The sequence below is a fragment of the Chelon labrosus genome (genome assembly GCF_963514085.1).
Source record: "Chelon labrosus genome assembly, chromosome: 11".
NCBI lineage: Eukaryota > Metazoa > Chordata > Actinopteri > Mugiliformes > Mugilidae > Chelon > Chelon labrosus.
The window spans coordinates 21,282,345-21,298,032 of record NC_140344.1 but is presented as its reverse complement, the minus strand read 5'-3'; positions in this window follow the sequence as shown (position 1 = coordinate 21,298,032).

Below are 15,688 nucleotides of genomic sequence, written 5' to 3'. Positions count from 1 at the left end.
CACATTCTCGCTGTTCTGTGAATGATTTTATACCCATTTCCCTCCAAATTTAACTTTATTTTACCGACATATTTAACATCTTTGAACATTTTAAGCAAATTTCAGCGTTTTTTAACCGTGACAGCAGTCGTTTATAAAATAAATAGTGTGAAAAAAGCTTCCTGTGTTAGCTAATGCGCAGTATTGCACAATGAATATCAAAGGTGCTATTACAAATTGCACAAAACTTGAAAAAAAGGAAGTCTACTGATGGTCTACTGATGGTATGACAAGCAACGATTTCTAAACGGATTCAGATGAAACGAGTCAAACCTGACGGCTGATTCAGCCTCATACCTCACTGGAGGGTCCACTGTCCTTGCTTCCTTACAAACACCACCCCCTCAGTCTTCAAATAGAGTATGGGCATAGTGTTTCCATTGATCTGCGTCCATTCAAGAACCCACCGTCCTCCTGAGCCTAAACCGAGCCGCACAATAAGCCTCTGTCCCAGGAGGACCACAGGACCAGGGATGACTGAGCGCCGCCAGCTGTGTTAAAGCTCTTTCCTGCAATCAGGAGCGAGGGGCATTAATATGGTAACAGCTGGCTTGTGCTTTAATGGATATCCCTGATGCTCCCAGTTTCTCTGGCTGGAATATAAATGTGCCTAAATCTGCTTTTCTACTCTTTTTGTTTCTTTAACGTATGGCTCGCTTTGTTCGACGTGCTCCCATTATTAGAGGAAACAGTCCATATACAGGTTTATAGTGCGGCAGCGTTCACTGTTTCCAGGTGAATCAAAGTGAATGAAGAGTGAGTATTGAGCGTTTTGCTGAGGCGCTCATGTCGCAGAGAGAGGAGGTAAGAGGAAGCTGTTACTGAAAGTGATGATGGGGTGGTAACGTGAGATAAAGTCACGAGGGCCAAGACCTGTCTCATCAACCTTTCTCTGCCATACACACAAACGGACACGCGCACGGGAGAAAATCTTGATATTAACGCACACATATAAGCTCGCGGTGACCTTAAAATGAAATACCCGGCGAGCCTGCAGCTTCCTCCTGTACATCACAGAGACAGATAATCAATCAGCTCTATTGTTTACATAGACTCCTACAATCTCTTGCAGCGGCTCCGGGAGCATTTCAAAGAGAAATCTCATTAACGCACGTATAAACTTGCAATTCAAGCCCAAGCTATACGGTATGAATAATTGAAATGTGCTGCATAGCGAATTGATTTACAGGCTGCCGGAGATAAATCTGGATTCCCGGTGACAAAGGATTGTGTTACATGATTACGCTGCATCAAAACACCAGTGCAGGAATGGCATTCTCTGGCAGTCATTCATACATAAGACAAAACACCATTCATATCACGTACATGGCTACGGTGAGCTGGAGCGACCACACAGTGCAGAGCTGGATGGATTAGTAATGAATCACCCAGGGAGGTGGACTGTTGCATCTCTCTCTCTCTTTCTGGTAACTCCCACATTGTCACATAGACATGATACAACACAGAGGAAATCTAGCTTTGAGCACTAATGGGGGGCGGAGGGGTGGGGGGGGGGGGATTACGCAGTTAGTAGTGGCATCAAAGAACCAACCTGTTGGCAGATGAGCAGTTTCAATAATCTCAAAAAAAGAAAAATAACACATGCACAGAAGACACATCACACATCCCTACCTTTTCACAGCCGGGAAAGCACAGCAGCCACATAAACCGTGGGGGCTTTGCTGAGGAATTGGTATTCACCTCATGTCGCACACAGCCACGGAGGAGGCGGGGTGAGGGGGGGGTAGAGGGAGAGGGAGAGTCAGGAGGATGAGGAGGAGGAGGAGGAGGAGGAGGAGGAGGAGAGGAGGGCTGGAACACTCACCCACAGCCTCAAGTCTGGTTAGGATAAGTCCTCTTACCTGGCTGAGCCCGTCTTCACATCGCCATCTGCCGCTCCGCTCCCTCTGAGCCAAGGACCAGGAGCCAAACACCGAGAGCCACGCCAATCCCTTTACCGCTCCTCTCTGTCTGAGAGAAGAAGGAGTGTGTTTGCATGTAAGAAGGAGACAGACCGACGGTGAGAGACAGACAGAGAGAGAGAGAGAGAGATAGAGGGGGGGGAGATGCAGAGGACGCGTGCGAGGTTAGGAAAAGGCAGAATGGACAAATGTTTGTCTGCGTGCGAAAGAGAGACGGAGGTATAAAAGTCTGATGGGTTTTTTTTCTTCTTCTTTTGTTTGTATCCTGGAGGAGAGAGAGAGTGGGAGAGAGAGAGATCCACAGGCGGCAGCTTCGTCTAGGTATATGCAGCAAGAGGCTGTACGGTAGCCTTGGCAACAGAGCCAGGATGAGGGAGAGCGAGTGAGCGAGGGAGCTGGAGAGAGAGAGAGAGAGAGAGAAACAGAGGGAGAGAGAGAGAGACTGTGTGTGGATGCATGTGTTTATTAATCATATTGTGGGGACAGAAATCTGTTCATACAGTCACATCACGGGGACTCACCTCTAAAGGACGTCCCCCCTACAAGGTAAACCTTTAGATGTCCTACATTTAAATTACCGTCAACAAACACAGTAAAAATCACAAAAGCATCAACAAACGCTTACACAAAATGTTCATCAGTGTGTGTCACAATCTTGCACTGGTGTTGTCGTATAAATACCCAAAACACTTAGAGAAATGCCCGCACCTTTAGTTAAAGATTAAACCATATCTGGTGACTCATTTGTTTTTAAAGATTTACAGCTTCGGTAGGCGTGAGTGAGTGAGTGAGTGAGTCTGGGGCTTTGTGCCATAAACAGCCTGGACAGAAAAATCGGAAAGTACTGATACCCACACTGTTGTTTTCTTTTCTTTTCTTTTTTCTTTTTTTTTTGTGAAGTGATTCTGCAAAGAACAAATAGGTGACATCGGTGTCGTCCAAAGTGACAAAAACATGTTTGTGTGTGTGTGTAGTGGGGGGAGTCGGATCATAACACATCACTGAGCAGTGAACACCCCCCACTGTCACCTCCTCTGCTTCCAAGCTGTACGCTCTGCCGCCCACCTCTCTCACTCATCTCGATCAACACCCCCCCACCCCACCCCACACACACACACATACGCACTCATCATCACCCGGGTCTATTCTCCTTTTTCCGGTCTCCATCATTTTCCTCGCCCCGTGTCATCCTCTCTCTCTCTTCCTACCCCAATCTACGTTGCTCTTTTTCACTCTCTCTTCTTAAACCTCCTGTCATTTCTTGCCTCTCCTCCTTTTAGTGTGTTGTGCTCTCTCTCACTCTCTCTCTACCTCTCTCTCTCTCCCTCCCTCCTTCCTGTCTTGCCATATGGTAGCCTTTCCATGTCAGCTCTCTGAACTCACCAGCAAAAAACAGCCACTATATGATCAACACAGATCGCGAGGAACACAAACACTACTTTTGTTTTCAAATTTAAATTCGCGTAGTTTGCAAAGCAAATGTTTACAGCCCTGTCACGTATCACAGGTTAGGAGTACTGGAAATGCAAAGACACATTACTACAATACGCAACAAGCAAACACTATACTACTATAATATACTATATAGACATACACCGATCAGACATAACATTATGACCACCTTCCTAATATTGTGTAGGTCTCCCTTGTGCCTCCAAAACAGTTGTGACTCATCAGAGAATGGACATGGGCCTTCTGAGGGTGTCCTGTGGTGTCTGGCAACAGGATGTTGTTAGTGGGGGATTTTGGGTCCTATGTGTTGAGGGGAGGGGCCTCTGTGGATCATCCCACATATACTTTGGGATCTAGTGAATCTGGAGGCCAGGTCAACACCTTGTGCTGTTCTTCATGTTTTGTGAGTTGCTCCTAAACTGTTTTTGTGTGCATGCCTGTGTCAGGATGCATCCTGCTGCCATCAAGGAGTGTCATTGCTATGGGGTGGGGGTGCCTTGTCTGGTCCAGTTGGATGCTACATATTTAAGTAACATCCACACGGATGCCAGGTCCAGAAGTTTCCCTGCAGAACGTTGAACTGTTATTTACTTGTGTAATTTGCTTAAGTAGTTGTTGTAAAGTGTAATTAAGGAGACACTAAATCTCAATCTGCCAAGAACATTTTTTTTTAAAGGCAACAGAAACAGACTATAAACAACATGTGGACATTTATTCACCTTTTAAAGCTACAACACGTACCGTTTGTCTCCCCCTTCTGGAAGTGGCAGTAATTTCACAAACACTGTTACCTTGGTTGTGTTTGTGTATGTGTATGTTTTCTTTAGGGTCCAGTGCTGTTATTGTGAACATTTATACTTATGCGCTGGTAGTTCTGCGTCACTTTGTAGTTATGCCTCACAAACATTAGTTTGATTTGAGAGATGATGATGGGGAAGTTCATTTTCCTTGATGGATGCCACAAGCCGAAAAGCCAAAAACTAGCCAAAAACTAGCCAAAACTGTCTTCATAGTATTACTGGCAACGAGGAGGGCCAAAAAGTTGCACTTGAACGCACCGCAGAGACTGCAGCACAATATTTGTGATAGGAAAAAAATCTGCTTTCATCAGCAGGTGGCAGCGGTATATATTTGTATTGTGGTAGAGCTAGGGCTAGCTGGGAGGCTAGGGAGCTAGGAGGACGCAGCCTCTACTGAATCATGCTGATCACTTGGTCACCTGTTCATTTATTCTAGAAGATCACGACGTTGTAAAAATATTTGTGTATCTGAGCGTACGGATGAGATGAAGATGCACGAGAAAAGCCGTTGGTGTGTCCTTTCAGCTTGTTTTTGATTACTTCCTTCACTGCTGTTTCTCTCCTAGTTTACTGGCTCTTTAAGCTGAACAGCCAATCAGATAAATGTCGCTCACCAACTTGTTCCACTGCCGTCCATTCAACATGTTGAATCAGCTGAAAAGCTGCTGAAAGGGCGCTCACACTTGGCCTAACACTGGAAACTGTAGGTTCATTGTTTCACAGCCTTTTCTGATAATGTCAAACTAAGCTTCTTTTTCGCCAAACATGGGTCCATCTCCTTTATTTAGACTGTTATATTCAAGTCACTTTCTACACTACTACTCATGTTACCGGACATACTTTAGTTCTCTTTCCTTCTTCCCCCCTCTTTCTTATTTATGACCCTCTTCAGAGTCTTCTACTCTCTTTTCGTCCACTCCCACACATATCTTTCCCCCCGCTTCCAATCAACTTAATGAAGTCCTCTGTCCTTGCTTATCTTCTCAACCTTATTCCTCTTTATTTTTTATTTTTCTCACTGAGCATGGAGGCATCATCTAACCTAATTAATGATACAGGGAAAGAGGCTGATATCCAGTGGCCTTGAGCCGTCTGCTTCTCTAGCTGCAGCACTCAAACATTAAACTGTTACATCACTTCCTCATTTTCTCTCACCATGCGATGCCCATTGACACCACTTTTTTTTTTTTTAGAGGCCGTTTAACTGAAATGTGTTACTTGAATTTTGAAGAGGAAGGCGACTTCCTGGAAAATAAGCTACAGTACATTTACTAAATGATATCAGTATCGGAAAACTGAAGAACTGAAGAAATCTTAAGACTGTGTAAGACGGAGGCTGGAGAAGCATTCCTGTGGTAACAAATGGAGGCATCTAGTGGCCCGAGTGACTCACTGCTGGTATCTTCGTGTCTCCTGCTGGGTCTGCCTCATTAATACACGCCTCTGGAACATTTATCCAAGTGATATTTTGTGTGGTGTTGTAACAAGATAATTGGGCTTAAAGCCTTCCTGTCTGTTACCAAACTGATGCCAATCTCAGATTTGACTGTGACTCATCGTGTCGCATCCAGAGGAAGGCGGCAGCTTCCAGGCTGCCTATCTGGAGCTGTAAAACACAGCCTAACGCAGCAGACATGCGGGCTAATCTTGAGGCACATTTGCATTGGAGGGAATCAGGGAGCTGTGTGGTGTTCATCTGATGACCGCAGCTTTTTTTTTTTTTTTTCTGCAGACGCACAGATCTGTGGGGAAGAATGAAACACGCAGAGTATATTCAGACGTTAGCTCCTGCAAATCAGGAGAATATATCAGGGCTACAGTGACAACACTGTTCCCTACGCCGTGCCAAAACCTCAATATTTGAAAGTTAAAAAATTAGGAGCTAATTATAGCTGACCTTTGCATTATTCTGTTGATTTTACTAAACCAGATCGGTTTACTCATGTGGTCACGGGAAGTGCAAATGAAATAGTTGGACAGTCTTGTTGCACGGGAGGGGCCCTAATCCCTTGTGACTAAACATTATTACTGGGAAAAGATGTGTTATAAATGGAACTCGAAAAACAGATGGAGAAGCAGAAATTTGGGATGGAGCTCAAACAATGTAGGGACTAAAGGTCAGAATTTAGTGCAGCTCGGAGGCGTTAAATTGCTACCACCTCCCGACCAACTTGACACAGAGTTGATCCCTCTGTGTGCTCCTGCAGTCTGGTTGGATGCCCTCCAGGTAACATGTGATGCAGTTATTAGCTGAAGGTCTGATTCTCATTGACAGTTTTGAGATATTTCTTACATGACGGATCTTTTACTGTTGATGCAAAGTTATTCAGTAACGCTTTCGCTTCGGTAGCACTTAATTGCTGATTTACTGCTTTTGGTAACCACTCCAGAGTCCTAGTTAAACTGTTACCATTAAAAGTAAATAAAATTGTTTGGGGACTTTACCCGGAAGAATTTATTTAGTTTGTTTTTTCTTTCCTTCACCTCTTCACCCAAAATGACAGTAAGCAATCAGAAAACACCTCCTCCCAGTTCCTGTGTTTCTTTGCAACATATTTTAACACGTCTTTACCGCCCATACCAAAGACGTGAACATGACTTAGGCAACATTGCCAACTACATTTACCAACATTATGCAACGTGTATTTTTGTATTTGTTCAGGAAACATCAGCTATGAGTAGAGGAAATTAAAAGTTCATGGAAATGCCATGGAAAGTTTATCTGTGAATGATTAAGTGTTAACTTGCGCTCGCGAGGCCGGGGGTGCAAACTGTGCAGGATTTATTTTATGGTAACTGCGCGCATGTGGGAGCAACGTGGGGACCTGAAGACACAGATAAATCAAATGTCTTTAAAAGTTTCCGCAGACATCATGCGTCTCCAGTGGATTTACGCCCTCGCCGTCGCAGCAGCCACACCTTCGCTGGTGGTGACCTCTTTTCGACGTTGCAGAACTTCAGATGGGGCGGCTTCGAGCGCTAGATTAGGAGGCCCTGTTTACGCCACTGTTCAAATCTAAACAGCAGGCCCCGACAGCGGAGATGTGAACCTACATGTTTGCGGGTCATAGCAGCAATTACGATCATTTGGCCAACATAAACAAACAAATGAGAGTCATGCAGATGGAGAGATGAAGAGCGCAGCTACATGCCTTTCATAAGATAGTGAAAACAGAGGGACTTTGATCCATCTAATGCCATGCATGTAAAAGAATTAGAGGACATTTAGTTGAGTTAGTTTAGCTCCATAAAAAAAAAGAGTGGGTTGTAGTGGGGGTGGGGGAAGAGGAGTGCAGAAATAATCATAGATATATCAGGTGCAAGGTCGCTGATGGGGCAGCACAAAAAAAAAGAAAAGTCTGATGCGCTGTTTGAAAAGAACTGAGATAAACTTGAGAAGTTTTTTTTTCATGCGACGCATAAAACTTGAATGTTTCTGCTCAGTGGGGACAACCTGTTTCAGATGGCCTGAGCAGATAACATGTATTTACACCGATCAGGCATAACATTGTGACCACTTTCCTAATATTGTGTAGGTAAAACAGCTGTGACTCATCAGAGAATGCACACGGGCCTTCTGAGGTTGTCCTGTGGTGTCTGGCAACAAAATGCTGTTAGTGGGGGGGGGCTTTGGGTCATATGGGTTGAGGGGAGGGGGTGTGGATTCCACGAGATCTCCACACAGGAAATAATCATAAAAAAAGAAACAGGGCCTGCTACTTCAACCGTGACGAGCATTTTGCACGTAGCAGGGGCGTCTCCATGCTCTGTCACAGCCTCTCAGAAACCGCACAGTATGGATCCTGTCAGTCACGACCTATTGATTATGATAAAAAACCAGAGTGCAGCTCCCTCCCTCCCCCCTCCCTGGCTACTTAAAGCTATTTTTTTTTTTGGTGCCAGTTTGCTACTGTGACAGAGGACAGATAAGAGGGCAGATTAGAGGGCAGAGTGGGTTGAAGAGAGGGAAGTAAAGCTACGCAGAAAGAGTGCAGAAGAAAGAAGGAAATAAAGTCGCTGTCTGCTTTTATATTCTGTGATGCAGACAGCGTAATGAGTTAACAAGGTGTTGAGGCAGAGAGGAGGAGCGAGAAGGGAAAGGAACGGCGGACAGCATTTCTTTAAAGGGAAGTAATATCCGTAGTTGTGATCTATACAAGTGTATGCACTGTGCGTTAGGGGTTGTACAGACTACTCAGCTAGTGAGTTTGACGACTTCACTGCTGTATCATGGCGCTTTAAGCATCAAAAATGACACCGATGATGTGACGATAACGACACTGACGCCTCAGAGAAGACAGTTGGAAGTGCATAGTGGGTTTTTGCTGCAAGTCAATTAACAACCTCGCTAAACACCCTGTGGTAACAGTGGGAAGGAGGCTGCACATCAGCTATTTTGTTTGACCTTTAGCTGCTGTACATACGTAAGGCTTCAGAGAAATACTTATTTTTTTTGCTCTGCTATCCCATCTAACAACGTGCTGTCGAGTACTATTAAATGCTGTTTGCATGGTGCTGAGTTGCAGCCTGTTTTTATACAGGCTATACATACTGTATCTGTAGTGCATGAGCAGTCTGTTCTCAGCCAATGTATTCAGGTCAAGAATGTAGATTTCATTCTTGCAAAGATTTACTTACATCACATAATAGTCGAATTTAAAAATTCTGAAGTCGTGCAACGCCTATGTAGCACTGGTAACCTAATCACTCTCATAGTTCACTGTTGGCCAACATAATCAGTCACCTCCTCACTGTCACTGACCACACCTGAGCCAATCACCTGCAGTTTTTCCCACCTGGTATCCCCACCTGTTCCCTTGTTTGAAATGAGTCCAGCTTCATTTAGACACACACGCCACTCCTTCACCATAAATGACCTGGAAGCAGGAAACTGGGCTTTTCCTTCCACACTCACCCCCTGTGGGCTCATCTTAAACAAGTCTGGAAGCTGTTTAGTATCAAAGCTAACTGATGCTAATGCTAACAGGCCTCCACCACTACCCGATCATTCCTACTGCTGCTCTTGGATTACTGGATGCGCTGAAGTGCCGCTGCTGTGAAACAAACAAATGTGGCTGAACACTGGTGAGACAAACTGAGGAAAGATGTGATGAGTGTACATTAACATGGAAAGGCTGGTGGTGATGGTGATAATGACGATGTCTGTTTGCTAAACAAGTCAGGCTTTTATGGATGGAGAGAATTTGGACGGATGACGATTCACCCATGTACCTACCCCACCCATTGGCAGGCCTCAAGCCCAACCGCTTCATGCCTTTTCCCAATGGTGCGGTAGGATTTACTCGATTAGCACACAGCTACCAACATTTAACGCACTCGCTTTTCACCTCTTAACTGAACAAAGAACTGCCATTGATTAATTGACATTACACATGGCACTAAGTCACTTTAAATTGGTTGAAGTGAAACTGCTTTTATGTCATATGCTATTGATTTAATAGACTTTCAACTTAAAGGTGCACTAAAAGAAACTATATTGTCCTATTGCACTGCATTATCCTAATACTTACATGTGGTAGTCTAGCTTAGTATTATTATTATTATTATAATTATTATTACTCATATGTATTGTGCATTATTTATTATGAGTATTCTAGTGCTACACCTAGTGTGCATATGTGTCTGTATGCTGGGCACAAAAATGATCAATGCCAGAACTGAAAGTCTCAGAGTTTGATTTCACTTCATTTTGTTGAGGATTTTGAGAGTAATAGTTCAATTAAGGAAGCACTGGATTGTATACCTTTTAAAGAACATTTGAACAACAAGAGGCTAGCATGCACAAATAAATTAAATTCACTATCCCATTGAAGAAAGAGAGAAACAAAATATCTGGCAGCAGATTGTTCACTTGTTCTGTTTCTTTAATTCCGGTCAGGTTTAGGTCAACCTTCAATGATCGTCTGTATTTATGATATAATTATGGCATCATCACACAGTTATCTGAGGAGAGGTTCACCCTCCCTGTTATTTCGAGCTGTGAACAAAAAAAAAAAACTGGAACCAGGAATCACTTTTTCACATTCTTCTCCAGTTTGAGTTTTTTTGGCTGACGGCCAGTGTATATAACCATTTTGTCCTAATTAGGAAATTCCTCCATTGTCTTCATTATTTGGCCTGGAACTTGAAATGCCTCGGTTTCTTTCCTGCTTGGAGCAACAACTCAAAGGATCACCTTTTTTTTTTATTTCAGACTGACGTTTGAACTCGAACCCGTTTTCTGCTTCTTTGTCTGTTGTTCTTTGAAGCTCTGCCCAAAGAAGAAGATAATCAAATACGAAGTCAATCATCATAGACACCATCTAATGTAATCAGGATGCTTTTATTTACTTTTCTAAAAGTGTGAGTTTGTTCAGAGATAGCTGAAATCTAGAAACTACATAAAAATTTTCATAGATATGTGCAGATTTGTGTTATGTTTTGCTCTTATTTGTTATTATTTGTACATAAGGGCAGTCTTTGACATGCTGCCAGCAGGAATAGAAAGAACAGCAGCCTTGATTTGCATTGGCTTTGCATTATGAGACTAAATTTCACCTCTGTAGCATCTGTGTTTGCACTTCACATTGTGGACTTGCGGGAGAGGGACATATAAACATGACAATCGCAGTAAATATTTCCATCTTTTCCAAATAAAGAAGAGCCATAAAACTTTATGGCTCCACGGCTGACTGACCTTACTGAATAATAAAGGCATCAAGGATTTAATATTTGCAATTATCTCTTGCATTGTGTGAAGGATAAGCAATCCTATCCAATCATTTTAGGTCAGTATTGAATATATCTATAAATTATTATGTCTCTGAGCAAAAATTTAATTAAGACAATTTTTATAACCCACACAAAACTTCCTTTTCTGATGACATGTTTATTTCACAGCCCTGTCTGGTTCCATTTTTTTAAGTTAAATTGAATGCAGTGTGATTATTTCACAGGTTCAGACCAAATAAACTCTTGTAGTTATCTTCAGAGGCAGCTGAAGTCACAAAATAAGGAAGCTAGCACGAGAAGAACAGCAACGGGGACAGCGTGGGGGACAGCGTGGAAGACATCGGTGGCGACGTGCCGACATTAGCGTTTAGCTTAAACGCCTGCGAGTGGAGCATCAGATGGCCGTATACTGTTCTTGGGTTTCAGATCAACACAATAAATAAGTAAAGAGACCTTTTATTTCTTTATTTTGCATCAGTTGTGACCAATAAACTTTCCACAAAACGAAGACAGGCCATGGTAAAAGAGATATTAGTCACCACTAGTAACCTCCAACTTGGACTGGACTTATTCCAACTTGTTAGGAATACCTTAGTCCCTATACTATTTTAATTTCTATATTGAGCGATCTTGAGCTGTCTGGATGAGAGACAGTCTTTGTCTCTCTGTCTCCTGCCACCAGGTCAGAGTGGGATTTAAAAACATGGCTTTCAACTTCTCAGAGTTGCAAAATTAGTTGTCACTGATTGTCACTGAACTCATCCTAAAAAATTCCCAACTGCAACTTTGAAAAATCTGGCGCAAAAGAAGCGAAGCACCTCGATTTTAGTCACAGCTGATCAGGCCGTGCTCGGCGTTCTTCTCAAAATGGCAGCCGGTCACGTTTTAATAGCGGACGGAGCTGTCGTCTACCAGGAAGTGGTTAAACCTTGTCAATCAAGAGTTGTTATCCCATGACTCCAAAGGGCCATTCATTTGGGTATGTAAATGAACGTGTAAACATTTATGATGATCACTCTCAGGACGCTTATTTTAAGTGTTCCAGAGTTTGCATGAAAATAGATAAAGAGCTTTTATTTAACCTGCACCATATGCAAGATTTGGTTCCTCTTCAAGAGCTGAAATCACTCATCTCTCTGCCTCCCCAAAAATAAGTGTCAAGGTTTTTAGGGCTCACTAGGCCACAACCTGATGTAAATGGTCTGCACTCATGATGCTATTCAAAGCGCTTCACACTGTCTGTCCTTCACACAAAGACACCAATGTTGGAAGTTGCCATGCAAAGTGCTCGCCGGCCATCTGGTTCAGCGTCACGTTCCGTGTTTTGACCAAGGAGAATTTGCCCGGCCTTGGGTTGGTGAGGGGAAACGTCAACCCCACTCTACTACTGGAGGCTGGGCCGCCCGTTGCTGAGTCACTGCGTTTGAAGCTTGTAGTCATTTTAATTGGTTTTATTGTGTCTAGATCGTTACTGGGGTTGTTGTAAGGATTTCATATTGTGTCTTCACGATTTATATGACTGTATAAAAATTTAATTTATGACTCACCTGCAGTGTTTTACTCTAAATGTGTGATGGAAACTCATCCGTGTCTAAGTGCAACAGCACATTAACCATCGCCCAAGTAGAAGAAAATGAGGGGACAGGGGGAAACGAGAGAGAGAGAGAAATATCAGCGTTGAGAGGCTCTTTATTGAGAATAAAATGCCACCGCGACGAGTGGATTTCTAGACGAGGATGAGGAGGGGATGTTTCCACGCGAGCCTGCATAACTAATTCTACCAGTTTAATAAATTACACACGAGGCTAAAAGCTGAGACAAAAGAGGAAAGCGGTAGCCTTTCTAATGCTCCCGTTTCAAACACACGTGCTAAACTTTACAGTCTACCCTTCTAAAGCTTCTAAGACTGTTGAGTGTGAAGTTCAGCAGAGCCAAGCATGAAAAGATGTTGATTGCTGAAATGTAACGTGAACCAACACATTGTTCCTACGGTTCATTCAATGTGGCTTATGTAGTTTAACAGATGTGTGCGTGTTTGTGAGTCTGTGCAGATCACGCAACATTCCTTCTGTCTATTTGCCTGAACGCTATCAGCATAATCTCCCACATTAAAATACTAGATCTGCTGATAATGGTGACGTGCAGGAGGCAAACATGCAACATATGGCATAAAAAAGAAAGCACAAATGGAAAGGGAGACCTGCAGAAAGAACTTGTGTGAGAGAGAGAGAGGGGGGATTGTTGCAAGCTGCAACAATCCCCAGAGGATTACATAACATTTCCTTGGGAATGGCGGGTCATAGTGACCAGTTCATATCATCTCTATCTCCATTAGCCGTCATCAGCAGGCCTCTTATAACAGCCATTGTGAGGCTGCCTGTCAGAACACAGCGGCAGCTTCAGCATCCAGTGTACTATTTAAAGGTCAGAAAAAAATCACCCACTCAATGCGTCACATCTCTGGCGACGCAAGTTTTAAGGGGTGTTAATTTTGCATGAACGCATTGCAGCAGTTCACAGCTTAATGATATGTTCTGATACTTTCAAGCACTGTTGAATGTAATGTGTAAATAGTGCACAAGTAAGTAACAGGGCACCGGAGAAGTGGCTTTTGAGCATGAGATGGACCGCAGTTCACCAGAAATGAGAAGTTCACTGTAAAAAGCGAACTGGTGAAGTGTGTGACACCGATCAGCCACAACATTAAAACCACTGACAGGAGAAGTACATAAGATTGACCATTTTGTGACAATGCAATGTTCTGCTGGGAAACTTCTGAACCTGGCATTCATTCCTGTGGATGTTACTTAGACATGTACCACCCACCTAGGCCAGACCAGGCACCCCCACCCCATAGCAATGACACTCCCTGATGGCAGCAGCCATCCCCAGCAGGATGCAGCCTGACACAGGCACACACACTAAAACAACCTCCAAATTCACTAGATCCCAAACTGATCAAGTATCTTTGGGATGATCCACAGAGGCCCCTCCCCTCCACCCATAGGACCCAATGGCCCCCACTAACATCATTCTTGTTGCCAGAAACCACAGGACACCCTCAGAAAGCCCATGTCTATTCTCTGATGAGTCACAACTGTTTTGGAGGCACAAGGGAGACCTACACAATATTAGGAAGGTGGTCATAATGTTATTCCTGATTGGTGTATTATACAACAGCAGACAACAACTTCTCCAGCTGCATCCATGCAGCCGCTGAACTCCACAGCGCACCGATGACATGTATGACTATCTTGCTGTTACTCTTCTGCCCTTCACCACATAAAGTCAGCCGGAGAGATTTGATTGGTCCAACAGATCTTTGCTGCAGCATAATCAGTTCTCAGCAGAGGGGATCCAGATCAACGTTCAGCCACAAAAACGTCCACGCGGTCCCGGCTAGTACAAAGCTAATCCAGTTCCAGAATAGCATTTGAACTGGAACAGCAACAACAGCAACAAGGTTTCTGGTTAACCTGTCTCGCTCTCAATCTCTGTTGAGGATTAGCTCGCAGCCGTGCCGCTCGAATATTCATAAAGAAAACAGTGGACTCAAGGCAGCTAGTCGCACTAACTGCACGGCGAAGGCCTCGTGGTTATTGAAGAGCAGACTGTTGCTCAGAGCTCATAACTGCTACGTTTCCACCAGAACTGAGAACAGAACGGGTGAGCCGGGGTTGAACTCTCTCAGCTTGTTTTCCATTCGTTACACAACACTTCCCATCTCTTTTCACATGCGCTCGTGTCCAAATGCGTTCGATGGTGTGTCTGTGTCGCATCCACAAGCCCCATTATCGCTGGTGTTAAACCAATGCAAACAAACACAGGTCAGTTATCAAATGCTTTTCACTAATGTGGTTAATTATTTGATGGGAGTCATTTTTTTTTTCAAAAATTAAAAAAATTACACACCCACACAGACTGAAGGCGTAAAACACCACACGAAAACGTTTGTTGAGACAAACCCATCTCAACAGAAAATGATATACAGTTATACAATCATCCTCACACATGCCATTCAGCACCGTAGCTCAGCTAAATGTCTCCATGAAAGCTCATACTCGGCGTAAAAAATATCAAGTGGCTCGGCTCCGACGTTTGAGTGGGAGAACGATGAACACTCGACGATCTGCCGCGGCCACAAAGACCGCTGATATTAATTTAAAATGCTCTCAGCAGCCCGTGTTATGTCTGTCCCCGCTGTTCTGAACAGTAAGCACGGGGAAACGGATTAATGCATTTGCATCTGGCGAGCCTTTCCAGTGTGCCCGTATGTTTTACCTTTTTTATGCAAACCGGCCGCCTGACCGCGACTTCTGGTTGGTCAGGTTCCTCCACCAAAAGTGGCTGCCACACACCGCACCACAGCTGATTGATTGATTGATTGATTAATTGGGCAATAAAGCAATCATTTTCATATCAGATCTGAGGGTGGCTTAATTCACGCGGTTATGTGGCACATCTTCCACACCAGTGACGGGAAACGTTTTCAGTCGGCCGAGGAAGAGCTGAAACAGGAAGTCAACGATGCACGTCTCTCTCCAAAAAAAACATCAGACTGTAGCTGACGTCCGGGTATACATGCATGCGACTGTGACTGTGAATAAATGATTCCTCTGTCTTCAGAAAACCTTACATGAACAAAAATAAAGATGGTCTTCTTTCTGTTTTGGGCCGGGAGTGGTGCAGAACAAACCAGGCCTCGCTACAGTCGGTGAGCCGCATGAACCCGCCCGCAGGCAT